The following is a 15732-nucleotide window of genomic DNA, read 5'->3' as shown; positions in this document are numbered from 1 at the left end:
TAATCCATCAGCCTGGATTTGGCAGCCAACAGGCACCAGGGTCTCTGCAGAAACTTGGACCTAGTTTCATCTCAGGTGCAGAGCTACAGGGGGTTGGTGAGTTGCTCTCCTCACCTGGGGGTCAAGGAGGATTTGATTTTAGAGAGAGACTTGGAGCAACTAAAAGTAGCTTCCAGTTTATAGGGATAAACTGCAGGGTCAGATCACAAATCACAGGAACAGCAACATGCACTCAGGGCAACATTTTAAAAAGCAGCTTTGTTCTTATGTCCCATTTTCAGCAGTGATGTTGGCTCCTAGGACCCTAATTTAGGGGGACCTAGGGCCAGATTTCCAAAGTTATTTAGGTGCCTAAATGAGCAGAGGGGCAACTCATGGGATTTGCAAAAGCCCCCCAGCTCCTGACTCGCATTGATTTCACTTTGAAGTTAGGTGCCCAGGTGCTTTGGAAAACCCCACGTGGTGCCCATCTGTTCCTTCAGGTGCCAAATACCTGTGAAAACCTGGCCCTTCTGACAATGTTACCCAGGGCCTAATCCTGCAAGGTGTTTTCATCCAGCCCTGGTGCCAGCATCTCCAGTGGAGCTGAGCATGCTGAATGCCTGGCAGGACTGGACACCTAGGACTCATCCCTGCAAGGGACCTAGGGCTCTCACCCTGACCCAGGGATGCACGCAACTCTTGCTTTAACTTGAATATGTGAGTTGGAGCCCAAACCCCTGGGGCTTAAATAGCACAGAGGCTTTGAGCGGGCCCTCTGCAGAAAGGCCTGTCGCATCCTTGGCTGCCCACATCCTGAGAGAGGGGTCTGGTTTCTCCTTCCAAGCGCTCCCTGTTAGCATGTCCAGTCTAGATGCTTACACTGAGCTGCAAGGTCTAGCTCCATTCCTTCGCCCATTGCTCTGCTTGTCCATGACTCAGGCAGTGGAGGTGATGGCGGGGGACATTAACAACAGCCGGGTGAGGAAGGCATTGTCACCTGGCCCTATCTATCCATTACCCTTTGGCGCCATATCTAGCTGGGGAAGACAGTATTCTTCCCCCAGGAGAAGGTCTGTTGGCTTGGGGATGGAGCTGCCATGGAACAGACTCTGCGCTCCCCTCGCCAGCTAGTCATGCCTTTGAGCTATTCGTTTTGGGCACTGACCAAGGGATCAACGTGCACCACAGAGAATTTTTCACTTTGCCTAATTTCTAGACTGGCTGTTAAGCATGTCTAGGGCAGTTCATTGCATTAGCAAAGCCACAAGTGCCTCAGCTGTGCATTAATGGTGCTCAGTTTCTGCCCATGGAGCATGCTGGCATTCGCTGGGACTAACTCCCTGTTTTCATAGCTACCCAGCAAACTCCAAGCCAGAGCCAGGCAGCCCATAAACTTCCAGGGAAATTCCAGGACAGCACGGCATTCCAGTGACCACAGGCGACCTGGCACCTTCCCGAGGAGCCTCCCCTTGGTATCATCATTTGAAGTGCTACCTCCAATGTACACGTCCCCTGGCTGCCTCCTGACTGACCTGGTCTGGCCCTGCTACCAGGGCACCCATCCAAACAGGTTGCTTTGCACCCTAGAAACAGCAGAGAATGCTTGGGATCTGGAGGGTGGTTTTATTGATGGGGATGATCCTTTCCCACAGTCATGGCTGCTAAGGACCCTGGGAATCTAGCTGGGATCAAGGCAGCTGGTCTGAACGGCAAGCCGGACCTCCTGGAGTAGGTCCCAAGGCTGGAAAAAGTGTAAGTCAAGCCAGCGTTTGGCCCCTGCAGGCTCCCCAGCCCAAATAGCTTTGATTAGATTAATAGATTGTAAGGCCAGAAGGGAGCACTGTGATACTCTAGTCTGACCTCCTACATAGCACAGCCCGCAGGATTTCACTGAATTCAGTCCTGTTTGAAACAGATCAGAACTTCCAGAAACACACCCAATCCTGCTTTAAAAATTACCAACAATGCAGAATCCATTACGACGCTTGGTAAATGTTCCAATGGTTAATTACCCTCACTGTAAAAAATGTATATAGTACTTAATTCCCAGGCTGAATTTGTCGGGCTTCAACTTCCAGCCATTAAATCTTGTTAAACCTTTGTCTGATAGACTGCAGAGCCCTTTAGCAAATTTCTGTTCTCCACATAGGTACTTACAGACTGTGATCACCCTTAACCTTCTCTTTGTTAAGATACATAGACTTAAGGAGCTCAATGGATCACTCTATGGCATGTTTTCCAACCCTTTCATTATTTTTTGGCTCTTCTCTCAACCCTCTCCAACTTATCCATTTATTACCAATTTGAAGACACTGCCCTGATTCTGATTCCTGCATCTCACGTGAAAAACTTTGCAACTAGCACCAAAAAATCTTCCAGCTTCACTCCAGTGATAGCAGCTGTTGTAGAAAGGCGGACTTTGGGTTTGGCGTTGCTTGTGGACCAACTACAAACCTGGTTTGAGGAGCCTTGCAAGCTTACCTACCACTTTGATACTATTGTTTATTAACAAGTAGCTCTGTTAGCGAGATTCATTACCAGTGTTTTCATCCAGGATTATCTCAGATATGAAAAGATACCCCTGCAGTGAGGGTCTAGACTTTTGACCTGTTAGAAACACAATTGTGCAAACAAGAAAACTAGTGGATTCTCCCGTCTTGCCCCTGACAGCCCTCACTAAACCCAAATCTTAGCCCTCGTAATGTCATGGACAACAACATTCTGCCTTTCTAGCACGGGGTCATTTTCAGGATGTACTCATTATCCCATTTGCACAGGTATTGGGGTCCTTTCAGGTTCTCAGTGGGGAATGAACCTGGGACATCCAGCACTAAAAGCACCAGCCATTGAGCTAAAGGAGCAACTCCTTGAGCTAAAGGAACAACTCCTCTAACTGGCAGTTGTAGTAGTCTGGTATCCTCTGGCCCAGCCAACTGAGGGGGCCATGCCGTACACCTTCGATGATGGAGTTTACACCAATAGCTGACCCTCAGGATACTGAACACAGGGAACAATTCATTTGGTACTTACGTCTTCTTTGGAGTTCAAGGTGCCTTTCTCTTTCCGTTTAGCTACCTTGGATTCTTTTTCTGTTTCCCGAACAAGCTGTTTGATGAATCCCCCAGGAATCACTGAGAAAAGTGGAGGTGGTGAGGAAGGGGGCGGACTCCGGTCCTCTTCCCTTATCTGTTTGCACAAGCAGAGGCTACATTATTTGATGTCACACCTCATGGGCCCCGGCAGAGGTCTGCTCTTCAGGCTCAGACAGCATCACAAACCCCTCGGAGAGCAGTTAGTAGGCATACATGACTCAACCAAGCTCATGTATGACAGGCCAAGTCCCGCACTCTGCTATAGCATCACACAGGAGTAGCAAAGTGAGAGAGACATGGCCGGGGGCTTGCAGAGCTCTTTCCAGCAATCAGACATTCTCGTCACTCAGCAGACCACCACCACTCATGATCTGGAACTGCACGCTCCCCTTGCTGAATTCATTGCCCCCCTTGGCTGTATCTACTACAGGTTTGCTTGTGAGCAATGGGGCCATGCACGCTGGTTTGTTATTGTAGGGTTGCTTGGGAGTCTTGGGGTTGCACCTGCTGGGTTGTTGTGGTGTTGCCTGTGAGCACAGGCTGTTGTTGTAGGGTCACTCATGAAGACCAGACTAGCAGCACCAATTTCTTTCCAAAAAACTAAGCAAATTTAAGGGAAATATCCCACATAGAACTTCAGGGGAGATTTCCAAAGGACCAAGGGCAGTTAGGTGATATCCCCCAATGCAACTCCCACTCGCACCTCTGAAAATCATTAGGGATTCTGCCAGAGTGGTCTAATTTGGGGTCATCTAGCCTAGCCAGCGCTCCATTAACTAGCTCTCCCTCCTTTGCTTATGACATTTCAGACGTTTCCTACACGTGTCCCCACTTGTGCTGAACAAGATGTGCAGTTGGGTTTTTGGGTTTTTTTTTTTTTTTTTTACCTTCAGTTGATTAAAAGCCACCAGCTATTTAGCAGGACACAAAGAAGGGCTGGATGAGTTTTCCTCTGTCCCCCTTTATGCAGGCGAAGGGCAGGATACATATCCAGCACCTTTACAAGTGCCGGTGCAAGCCCATGGGGGGCTCTAAGATGGAATATTTTGGGGGCCCTCCCCACACACCCAACACATACTAATAATTAATGGGGGCCCCCTTGAGCTGCTTGAGGCCCTAAGCAATTGCTTCATCGGTTTATGCCTAGTACCAGCTGTACAATGTTCTAGTGTCCCCTGGCAAAGCAGCCCCAAGGGTGACTTGCAGAAGCAGATCTAGGCCTCCATAAACCATTGTCCTCTCCTCCGCTTACAAGAGTGGACACGTTTAAGGGCCTCTTCCAAAGCTGACTGAAGTCAATGGAAAGACCTGCACTGCCCTCAACGGGCTTCGGATCTGGCTCCACGCATATTGCAAAGGGTGTGGCTGTTGCAAAAAGGCACAGGAACATTCACATTTTCAAACCTGGGAAAGCAGGGAAAGGTCTGACGGTTTAGGCCCTTTGAACCTTCTTACTTGTGTCCGAAAGAAGACTGGAACTTCAGACCCCATGGTGTTCCTCTCACACACCCGCACGTGGCTTTTGCCTTGGGTGAGGATAGTTATTCTACCTTTCAAGCATATTTTAACTCTCTTCTTCTACCTGGAATTTACTGTCAGGAGCCATCTGCTCCCAAGGCAGTAGAGAAATAGCTCACAACACAAACACGCTGGCCCCCTATGTGCTAGGAGCTAGAATGCTCAGAAAGGGCATTCGTGGAAGGCAGCGGGACATGCACAGGGAGCGACAAGCGAGCCATTGACAATGAGATGCCAAATCTTAATGGGTAAAGTGAATCCAAAGGAATGGACCGTGCTGGCTAGCAAATGGTTAAAGCCAGGCATGCTCCTTGCCCGCCTGCTGGAAGCGCTGCTACTGTACAACTGGGAACCCTTGGCTCCGTCCAATGATCTGCTCCAAGCGCCCGAGGCCCCGCACCCAGGAGAGACATGCCACGTTCAGCGGGTGCCGGAGGGAACCCTGCCCCTGCAGCAGCACGAGTGTCGTCACTTTCCTTTTGCTCCCACAGTGCAAGGCGTGATGAAATGGCCATGCTTCTGCCGTGAAAGTGCCTGAGGGCGGGAGTGCTTCGGGTGTGATACAAGGAATGATGCTTTATGGAGACAAATGACACATCGACCTGGGCCCAGGACCAGACACACATACATAGGAGGGTGGGAGGAGAGAAAAAACAAAGATGTTGTTAGTCCAGGAGTAAGAGATGTATGAAACACACAAGCTGCTCTGCCCCATCTCACCCTCTACACGGGGTCCGACCCAGCGGGCTGAGCAGGCCCCTCCCAGCTGGGGGTAAATAGCCTGGCAATGAGTGATGCCGCTCCGGAGATCAGGGGGAGAGGCAGACCCTGGAAGGTCTCTGCACTGTCAGCTCAAATCAGTGGCAGCTAGTAGCCCTGACGTGGGTGTAGAGGACTCAGGCAGATGACACAAAGTTCCCGAGGTTAATCATGGCCAGAGAGGGCTTGAGGAATTCACAGACTGCAACACGCTGGGTGAATGGGCAACACGACAGCAAAGGAACTTCACTGTTAACAATAGCAAAGCAATGATCGTGGGAGGGAAAACTTTAAACTTCTCATTCCCCTCACAGGGTCTAAATTAACCAATGCAACACCAGGAAGGGACCTGGACCCCTGTGGGCCTCTGCTCAGTGCACAGCTGTGGCTAACAAGGTGTGAGAAGGCCCAGGGAACAGGGCGGTGAATGAGGTGGAGAACATTATACCAATATTATACTAGCCAAGGGGGTGGCCCCCTCTGAGTGAGCAGCACCGGGCAGCCCAGCTCACAAAGGACATGGCGGAAATGGAGGAGGTTCAGAGGGGGGTGAGAGCCTGGGAAAACTCTCTGAAGAGACACTGAAACCACTGTTACTTAGAGAGAAGATGGAGTTACTTAGAGAGAAGATGGAGTAGAGGGGACATGACAAAGGTCTATAAATACTGACTGGTCCAGAGAAGAGAGATCAGCAGCTTCTGTTCTCCCTCCCCCATAACACACGAGCAAGGGGACAGTCACTGAAATTAAAATTAAAAACAGATAGAAATACCTTTCCCACACAATGTGCAACTAAGCTGTGGAACTCACTGCCACATGACACTGTTCAGGGCAAGAAGTCAACAAGGTTCAAAAAGGGATTGGGCATTTCTGTGAAAATCAAGAATATGCAGAGTTATTTAACTAACATTAGCAGTTTGGCAGGGACATTAAATCTGCTGCTTCAGGGCTCAGGGCAACCTCTAACAATCAGACACCAGGATGAAATCTAGTGTGGGGGGCAGATCATAGAATCATAGAATCATAGAATATCAGGGTTGGAAGGGACCCCAGAAGGTCATCTAGTCCAACCCCCTGCTCAAAGCAGGACCAAGTCCCAGTTAAATCATCCTAGCCAGGGCTTTGTCAAGCCTGACCTTAAAAACCTCTAAGGAAGGAGATTCTACCACCTCCCTAGGTAACGCATTCCAGTGTTTCACCACCCTCTTAGTGAAAAAGTTTTTCCTAATATAACCTAATATTCCTAAGATAATGCCACATCAGTGACTGCAGGGTTCCTACACCTTCCTCAGAGACAGCTGGGTCTGGGCATTGTCAGGGCAGGATTCAGAGCTAGTTGGACAGTGTCTTTGATCCAGTCTGGCAATTATGATGTGGATCTGACTAAAGCACTGCAGTGTGGAGGTCCTTCATGCTGGAGGGATTCAGATGGGGACTTTGTATCCAAAAGGCCAGCCTAGGACTATGACACTGTCAGTGCAGGGTTCTCTTCAGGGCTGCTTTCAAACAGCTCAAGGAACGGGTTTCCTTTCTAGTTTTGTAAAAGGAAAAGCCCCATCCCAAAATGCACTGACATCCCACACGCCACCCTCCACCGACTTGGCATGACACTCCAGGATGGGCACAGAGGCACTGAAGAATCAGTGCAGTTGCATCTCCCATGTGTTGGCCACAATGAATGCACTTGAGAGACCCTCGAGAATCCCAGGTGCAGGTGAAATTCCTGCTTGGTTCAGAGAGACTTTTCAAGAAGAGTTTGTCTGTGTGAATCAGAATCCAATGGACGCGTTCATAAAATGCTCAAACATACACCCCATCCTCCCACATAGAATTTTTCCCTCTTCTCATACAGCCTCTCCATAGAGCAAATCAAAGTAACTCTCTGCGTCTTTACGGCACCTCTTCACTGAGGCTCTCCAAGCACACGTGAATTAAGCCTCACAAGATACCTTGGCGGTGGAGCACTCGTGACTATTTGCCACCTTCCACAACTGAGGAAAGCGAGGCAGAGTGAGATGAGTCACCTGCCCACAGGCTCACAGTGAGTCAGTGGCAGAATTGGGACTAGAGCCCAGGCTCCCAAACACCTGTTCTAACCACTTACACCAGCTGCAAAATGCTTATGAATTCCACTTTGATCACTCAGCTGTTTTAAGCCCCATTATCCCTAACCACATCCAGAACCTCTCACGACAGCTAGAAGCCCACTTGCAGATCTGGATCCTAGGCTATTTTTTTTTATTCTCCTCCCTCTGGCATTTGGCCTGGCGGGGAGATTTCAGAAAGGAACCTGGAACCTATCAGTCAATGCTGACACGAGTGACGCCAGCACTGCCTTAATGGGCCAGGTTTTTGCTGGCTGATCAACTTTCAGAAGAAAAACACAGGTCCAGAACTGTGGGTTTCTCCCTCCTCTTTTGCCCCCAAGAGGCAAACACACACATGGGGGGGAGGAAGTGGCTTCTGAGGGAAGCAATGCCACTTCCAAAGCATGCTAATATTTGGGAGCGAGGGTTGCAGATATTTTTGATGCAGAAAAGTTCCTCATTTTATTCCAGGGTCCAATTAAGGAACAGACATGCTGCAATAGAGTTACTTCTTCTAAATCCAGGAGCTGCCTTTCACCCAGCTCTGGTGCCCAGCTGCCCTGTCCAAGAAGTGCATCCAGAGCCACCAGCTGACCCGAAACAAAATGTTTTTATTTTCCCAACACAAAAAGAAAAATATTTGGCAAAATCGAAAATTTTCCTGTGGACCAATTTGATTGAGTAGAAACTGCATTTTCTGTCCAAAAATCATTTCTGTGAAATTCCCAACCAGCCCGGGCACGGAACAGATCCCGAAGCACTTTACAAACTGCACACAGGCTGTGAGGGGGCCTCTCCTTTCCAAAGCCTGCCAGGGTACAACATTATGGCGCGCAAGCACTGTGACAGAGAGTGCTTACAGACCTCGGGGGCTCGCCCTCAGCACAGGGCATGGGCCTGTCAGTGGAGAAGGGAGTCTTTCCCCTGCACTGGATGGGGCAAGGAAGAGAGCCAGCCATCCACTTCTTTGCCCTGCAGCGTGTGCTGGTGCCTGGGATAAAGCCCTTGGCTAGAGACACCCTACATGGGCCCATGATGCCCTGGTACTAAGAGGAACCGCCCACCTGCTTAAGTGTTAACTTTTAAAAGCAAACCAACATTGTGACATTGGCACTAGCACTGCACCATGAGGGGCCCAGGTGCTGGAGCTGGTGCATGCTAACTCCAGCCAGCGGGACTGCAGGATGGGACGGTAGCTGCTTTCCCCGCTTGCTCACAGCGACGAGCTAAAAGATGGGATGTTTCCACACCTGGCAGAGAGAAGAGCCTGCAGGGCCCACGCTGCCAGCTGGAGACAGAACCCCGGCAGCCGCAGCCCCAGCGCGGGTATCAGCAGGGTGAGGCCAGACTCGATGTGGTTCTTCTACAGGGACTGGGGGCTGGAGACCGAAGCTTTGTCCTGGGTGAGCCAGTGCCACGGACCACACCGGCCACCCCCAGATAGGCGTTGAACCGCTTCACTATGTTATGGAAGGAGAATCCCTTTGCTTTGTGCCAGTTCCTGATTAACCTTAGGCTGCTCCGTGCAACGTACCACCCTGGGCAGAGCTGGCTTGGTAACGCTGTTCCTCCCAAGGATTGCTGTACAGGCTGCCGGGCCCTTCCCGATCGCCCTGGGGGGTCCCTCCCCAGCAGCAGGCTCCCTGCACTCACTTTTAATCATTCGCTCCATTCTTAGAGCCAGCCACACTCTGTGCGCAGACACCCAGCCTGCAAGGGGCCGGGGCTGCGGGAATCACAGCACCCCGCAATCGGCGGAGGAGAAGGGGGATGATTAGCCCAGCCCCCAGGGGAGGCACTGACCTTTCCTGGTTACATTTTGACGAGCTGAGCTCACTGCCTGTCCCTGCCACCTGGCATCTCCGCAGCACAAATACCAAGGAGGGAAAGTCACTTTCCCGTGCGCCGGGAGGGCCCAGGGAGTCTCTTCCTGCTCCCTGAGCTTGGCCACTATTTCTGCTGCTGCCGCGGTAGCCCCCAGGCCTGTCTGAAACGGGCCCAGCGGGGAGGCGTGATGGAGTCCTCGGGGGCGCCCGGCATACCCCGGTGGGTCACAGGCCGCTTCTAGAATCTTCCACTGCTGCTACCGCGGGAGCTGCCTTGAGGCGGACAGGGAGGGGGGCAGCGGCATAGGGAGGGCACAGGCGGCTGCCAGTGTTTGGGTTTTATAGCACACTCAGACACCCACACACACACACACCCCCACACAGAGACACCCACACAGACACCCACAAACACACATACATAGACACACACACACACAGACACATGCACAGAGACAGACACACACAAGCATGCATAGACACATGCACAGAGACAGGCACCCACCCACCCACCCACACACACACACAGAGTCACACACACACACACACACACCTGCATAGATACATGCACCGAGACAGGCACAGACAGACACACATGCACGCACGCATAGACACATGCACAGAGACAGGCACCCACAGAGACAGGCACAGAACAAGACACACACACACCCACATAGACACAAACACAGAGACAAGCACCCACACAGACACAAGCAAGAGACAGGCACACACACGCATAGACACAGACGCATAGACACAGACACCCACACAGACCCATGCACAGAGACAGGCACCCACACAGATACAGACAGACATTCTCACACACACACACACACACACACACACACACACACGCTCGGCCTGCCCAGTGTACCATTAGATAAACCAGTGGTTAAGATGCCAGCGGCTTCCTGAGCCCTGGAGCCCTGACCCAGCGTCCTCCGCTCTAACCACTAGGCAGCACTGTCACCTAGCATGGGGGGCAGAATCCAGGCGTCCTGACTCCCAGTCCCGGCTCTCGGCACTGTCCATGTTTTCAGTGAGGCGGTGGGTGCTGGGCAGTGGATGGCAAGAGGCCCCTGGCACTGACACCAGCGTAGATCAGGAGGGCAGTACTCGAGCTGGGCTGCTCTTTACAAGCTCCGAGCTCGGAGTCAGTGAGCAGAGCAGGGTCTTTCCCATTCTCCTGGGGGCTCTGAATTATCTGCAGGCAGATAAAGAGCCTGCGTAGCCCAAGGCCAGACATGGCTGTCGGCACCAGCTCTGCCTGCACCGGGACTGACAATTGATTAAGGGTGACACAGACATCCCTGGCCAGCCCCGTCTTCACTCCGCCCTGCCATGGCGCTAGGCTGTCCCCTCCGGCCATTTCCAGCCAGGCTCAGCTTGCTGGTGTGAGCAGGGCCTCTGGCGCAGGGGCGGGCGTTACACCAGCCATCCCCACGGTCTTCCCCAGGCTGCCAATGATTGCCATTAAATGTTTGGGTGCAGCAAGGACATAAGCCTTCCCCTGGGCTTCCCGGCCAGGAGGGGAGGCGGGGGAACTGGCAGATATAACATTTCTCTCTGGGCTGCACAGAAATGACTTTAGCCTCACAACATGGCAGCGAGCTGAATAGTATCCCCATTTTACAGCTGTGTTAGCACTTAGCAAAGGAGCTGGGAACAGAACCCAGGAGTCCTGGCTCACTGCACCACCCTCTCCACTTCCTCAGCTGTGTGAGGAGCACAGTCACTGCACACCAGCATGGTCACCCTGGTTGTTCAAAGCAGACACCCCTGCCAGGAGGGGCGACACCGTCTCATCTGCCACCAGCTCCTGACCCTCCGTCCCTGCTCTCGACAGTTCATCTCGAGGTTTGGCCTTGCGTTGAAGGCAGTGACAAGAGCTCCTCGTGACTGCATGGAGAGCCAGGTGAGGCCCTGTGAGCTCCCAGCCAGCGAAGGTCGTGCCCTGCCTCACAGGGTCCATTTTGCACTGAACAGCGAGGGGGAGAACAATGGAGATCTCTCTAGAACAGTGGCTTTGAGGTTTTCCATGAATCCTCCCAGGCCTATCCACATGGAGGGGTTCCAACAAAGTGTTGGATGCTCTGAACCTGGGAAGAGCAGCTCCCCCCGCCACGGGGCACTGAGCCGCGCACATCACCCCTCCGCAGCATCCGTCACGTGGAATCCTGCAGTTCTGACTAACGTTTCCCCACCCCGCTGGCAGGAGTGGCACGCCCAGCCGGGAGCTACACTGGGGTGCTGGAGGTTAAGGTTCTGTGCTGCTTACCCAATACCTACTGCACTGGTAGCTTATTAATATGCAAATTGGGATGAACTGTCCCATAGACTTTTGAATGGGAGATGCCCCCAGCCCTCATTGACAGACTGAAATCTGGGCATGACGGGGTCCCCAGTCAGAATTTTCCTTAACCCTTTTTTTTATGTGTTTCATATTCAAAGTAGCACTGTCAGCAGCTTCTAAATACAGGTTAGTAGAACGTAACCCAGAGGCAGACCAGACACACGCCTTGGGGGGACATTTCAGTACAGCAATTTATATTACCTCCGAGCAAATGAAAATTCTTCCTCCCTTATCCTGTGGCTCTGGAAAAGCACCACTGAGCTGCGAGCCTTAGTGAGTTGAGCTGTTGATCACTCTGCTGAGAGGCTGAACATGAGCGAGGGTTCGACACGACAAACGTTTTCACAACGTTATGGGCCACATGTCTAAGGGCGAAGTTAACACTTTATTCGGAAACAAACAGCTCACACAGGAAGTTGAGAGACAGCTTCCAAAACTAACATACGACACCCAGGTGCTACAGTCACTGATACCGTCCTGTGGCTTCGGACTGCAAACCTTACGAGCAATAATTACACCAGGCAGGACATTTGGTCCCGGTGTTTTACACTAAACTTGTTATTAAGAGCAGCCACACTGCAGAGTTCTCTCCAAAGCTACCATCAAGGATAACAAGCAGAAGGGCTATTAAATCCCATGCTTCAGGGCTTCAGCCAATCTCTGGCTTTTGGAGACCTAATATGGGGGGCAAATGATCCCATAACTGCTACTGCCGGGTTCTTACACCTTCCTCTGAAGTAGCTGGTGTTGCCACTGTCAGAGACAGGCTACTGGGCTAGAAGGATCACAGATATGAGCAAGAGTTCTCAACGTGAGATTCTGGCCAGAAAGCAGTGTGTTTCTGCTTTCCAGGGGTTCAGTCCCCTGCAGCGTTACTGCAATCGGTGGTTCTGGGAGGGGGAGGAGAGCAGGGCAGAGAGTGGTGACAAGTACCCAAAATAAGAGTCCTGGTGAATGAATCATGCAGTCTAAAAACCAAGTGGCATAAACTGTGCTGTCCTTACACACACACACACCCCACCTCCCCCACGCACTCCCCCCACACCACCTCCCCACGTGCATGCACACCCCCCCCCACAAGTTCTGTTTGCTGGGAGAGAAAACCCAGCCAATAGATGCAGTCCACCAAAGGCAAACCTGTTACTGTAGCCCTTCATAGCTAGCTAAAAATAGCCCCCCCACCAGCTTTTGGGAGTCAAGAGCCCAGCAACAAGCACACCCAAAAAAGTACATTTTGAATCCCGAAGCAACACACATCTCCTTCGGGACACAAACCAAACCAGCCAACCAAACAAGCCAAGCAGAGACTCTACCTTTAGTACAAGCGGCTCTGCGGGATTCAGGGAGTTAAAGTCCTAGACAGACGCCCGGCTCTATTAGCAGCTAAAGGATCCTACCAAGCAGAAAAAGCAAAGAGAGCAAGAGACCAGTGGCAAGGAGGCAACCCCCGGCTGCCCCTCCCCTTCCTCCACCCCCTGAGATAGCAGCAGCTGAGTTGACACATGTCATTGCTAAAAATAAAGGCCAGCTCCAGGTCTGAGTGAGGCGACTGGCTGCTCCAAGGCCCACAGCCAAATGAGCTGGCAGGCGGGAGAGCTCTGGGGAATTCTATATGGGGGCAAGATGAGGGAGGGGGACATCATCCCCCACCTGCCACCCCGAGTCCACCCTCCTTCCAACTCACACACGCTCTTCATCTGCACCGATCTGCCCGTGTGCATGCACAGCTGAACATAACCAGATATTTGGGGATGGAAGAAGGTCTGATGCAAAGGGAAGAAAGTTTCCATCAGCGGTTTAAGAATGTTCTTTGGTGAAACACATCCCAATGGGAAAAGTCCCGGCAGAGAGCTCAGCAGGCAGGATCCACTCCAGCCATCCACGCCCAGGCCACACATCCCACTGCTGGCACTTGGCAGGTGCTGCCTGCTGGCCCAGCAGCTGGGAGGCCCTGGCATCACTCCTGCCCTGGCTCAGAAGGCGTCAGAGCAGTCCTATTGCTAATGAGACACAGCAGAAGAACTGTCATGGCAGCTGGTTCCTGCACCTTGGTAGTGATTCATCATGGTGCTGCCACGCAGCACAGAGCCCAGATAATACCAAGATCCCAAGGGCATCAGAAGCGGCATATCCAGCTAGTGCTTTTCTTATCTGCTCCACAGCCCGAGATACTCCCTGTCTCCTTGCAACTCCCTTGGCTCCCAGGGGCACATAGCAGCACTGCAGGCCCTTCGCTCTGCACCCAGCTCCTGCCAAACGGCTCTGCCAACCATGCTCTAGCTGCCGGAGGGATTTCACTGAAATACACCGTGGGAATGGCTTGAAGTGTGTTTCTTCTCCTCTGCCCGGCAGGGAGCTGTACAATTCTGCCCAGAGCCTGCTGGCTTCAGAAGCACTCCAGCCACCCCAGCCAGAGCCCCAAGGAGGAGGTACAGCTGTTAAAGCCACTCAGGCAGCCAGAGCCTCTCACACCACCACTGGGCTCATGCACAGTCTCTGCAAAGGCAGCAGCAGGCTAAATGCAGGAGGGCTTTGTGCTGACAGAACCTGGGTCTGAATGAGACAGGTGCTGGTCCAACTCTGCTGCCAGGCGAAACCTGTCTACCAGCATACCACTTCTACTAAAGATTCTCACTCCAAGAAAACTGCCCTCATTCCATGAGAGTACCACCCTTTTAATCCGATACCTCTGACTAAGGGTAGCAAGAGTAATTAGCCACTGGAGCAATTTATCCAGGGACATGGGAGACTCACCATCACGGGAAATTTTTAAATCAAGATTGGATGTTGTCCTACAGCAGGTGTGTGTGGACCCCTTTGGAAAGCATAGACATAGTCTACAAAGCCCCCAGGGTTCCACGGACGACAGGCTGAAAACCATTCTCTAAAAATCTGCTCTAATTCAAACAGCAATTATTTTGGGGGAAGTCAAATGGTCTTTATTACAATGGAGGTCAGACTAGACAATCACAGTTGCCCATGCTGAATGCAGATCTATCAATAATCATTGTTTACGTTCAGGCTAAGGCAGAAAATCAATGAAGAGCAGAAGGCCACAGTAAGAAGGAAAGACAATTCAAACTAGGTTGGTAATTGAAGGTGTATGTTACCAGTATGAAATAGGGCACATAACATGGTGCTATGACTTGCACGTGCTGGTGAAACACCACCCAGACTGGAACTGATAGAATGGGGAGATTGGCCAAGTCCCTGAAAATAAAATAAAATGAAATGAAAACCCTGAAAGCAATGCAGGGGAAAGCACTCACTGAGAGAGCATCTGTTAGATCTGAAATTATCTATCTAGATTAGATGATAGATCACAAATGCACACAAATCACTTAACCAGCCTCAGAAATGCAGCCAGCTCAGGGGTGGGATTCAGAAGTTGTTTAACAGTGCAGAGCAACAGTGCTCAAAACTAGGAAATGAAGAACACTACTCCACTGAAACTGTAGGGGGCATTCAGATTCACAATATAAATTACTTAAATTATAGTTTTCAGAGTAGCAGCCGTGTTAGTCTGTATTCGCAAAAAGAAAAGGAGGACTTGTGGCACCTTAGAGACTAACAAATTTATTAGAGCATAAGCTTTTGTGAGCTACGGAATGCATCCGATGAAGTGAGTTGTAGCTCACGAAAGCTTATGCTCTAATACATTTGTTAGTCTCTAAGGTGCCACAAGTACTCCTTTTCTTTAAATTATAGTACAAACAAAACCGCAAGTTTACATCTCACCCCTTGTAAAAGAGTGCATGGACCAGGTTAACAGATGATTTCATGTGCCAGGAGGACCTTAGTTCCAGCTCATTCAAAAGGCAGCTCTAATGCCAAAGGGCTCCCCAACCTGAGATTGAGGGATGGTTCCAAACGGAGTCTGTACTTAATCACCACCACTGCTTCCTGCAGCTCCTTCGGTTTCCCTTCCGTACAAGTAGCACTGATCATGCCTGACCATGCTTAGTGCGTGAGATCTGATGAGATCACAGTCTCAGATGGGCAGATGACCTGTGTGCAACACTTAAAATAGCACAGGTCCAGCTCTCCACAATGGAAAAAAAATCGTGTCAACTGTTGTGCCAAAATATCCAGCAAGCTTGATATATCCAAAAAGTTTG

General features: G+C 51.2%; 1 protein-coding gene across 1 annotated transcript in view; it reads right to left on the bottom strand.

Annotated features, from left to right (window-relative positions):
- Positions 1 to 13043, bottom strand: part of MYO18B (myosin XVIIIB) — a 212892-nt gene extending 199849 nt beyond the window's left edge. The window contains exons 1-2 of the mRNA XM_043498239.1: positions 12928 to 13043; positions 3013 to 3168 (exon numbers count right to left, since the gene is read on the bottom strand). The gene's annotated coding sequence lies outside the window, so the exon portion shown is untranslated. The remainder of the gene's footprint in view (positions 1 to 3012; positions 3169 to 12927) is intronic.
- Positions 13044 to 15732: the final 2689 nt, after the last annotated feature.

Source organism: Dermochelys coriacea, chromosome 15 (genome assembly GCF_009764565.3).
Source record: "Dermochelys coriacea isolate rDerCor1 chromosome 15, rDerCor1.pri.v4, whole genome shotgun sequence".
Lineage (NCBI taxonomy): Eukaryota > Metazoa > Chordata > Testudines > Dermochelyidae > Dermochelys > Dermochelys coriacea.
Note: the sequence above shows the minus strand (reverse complement) of the source record. Positions and strands in the feature narration are given on the sequence as shown.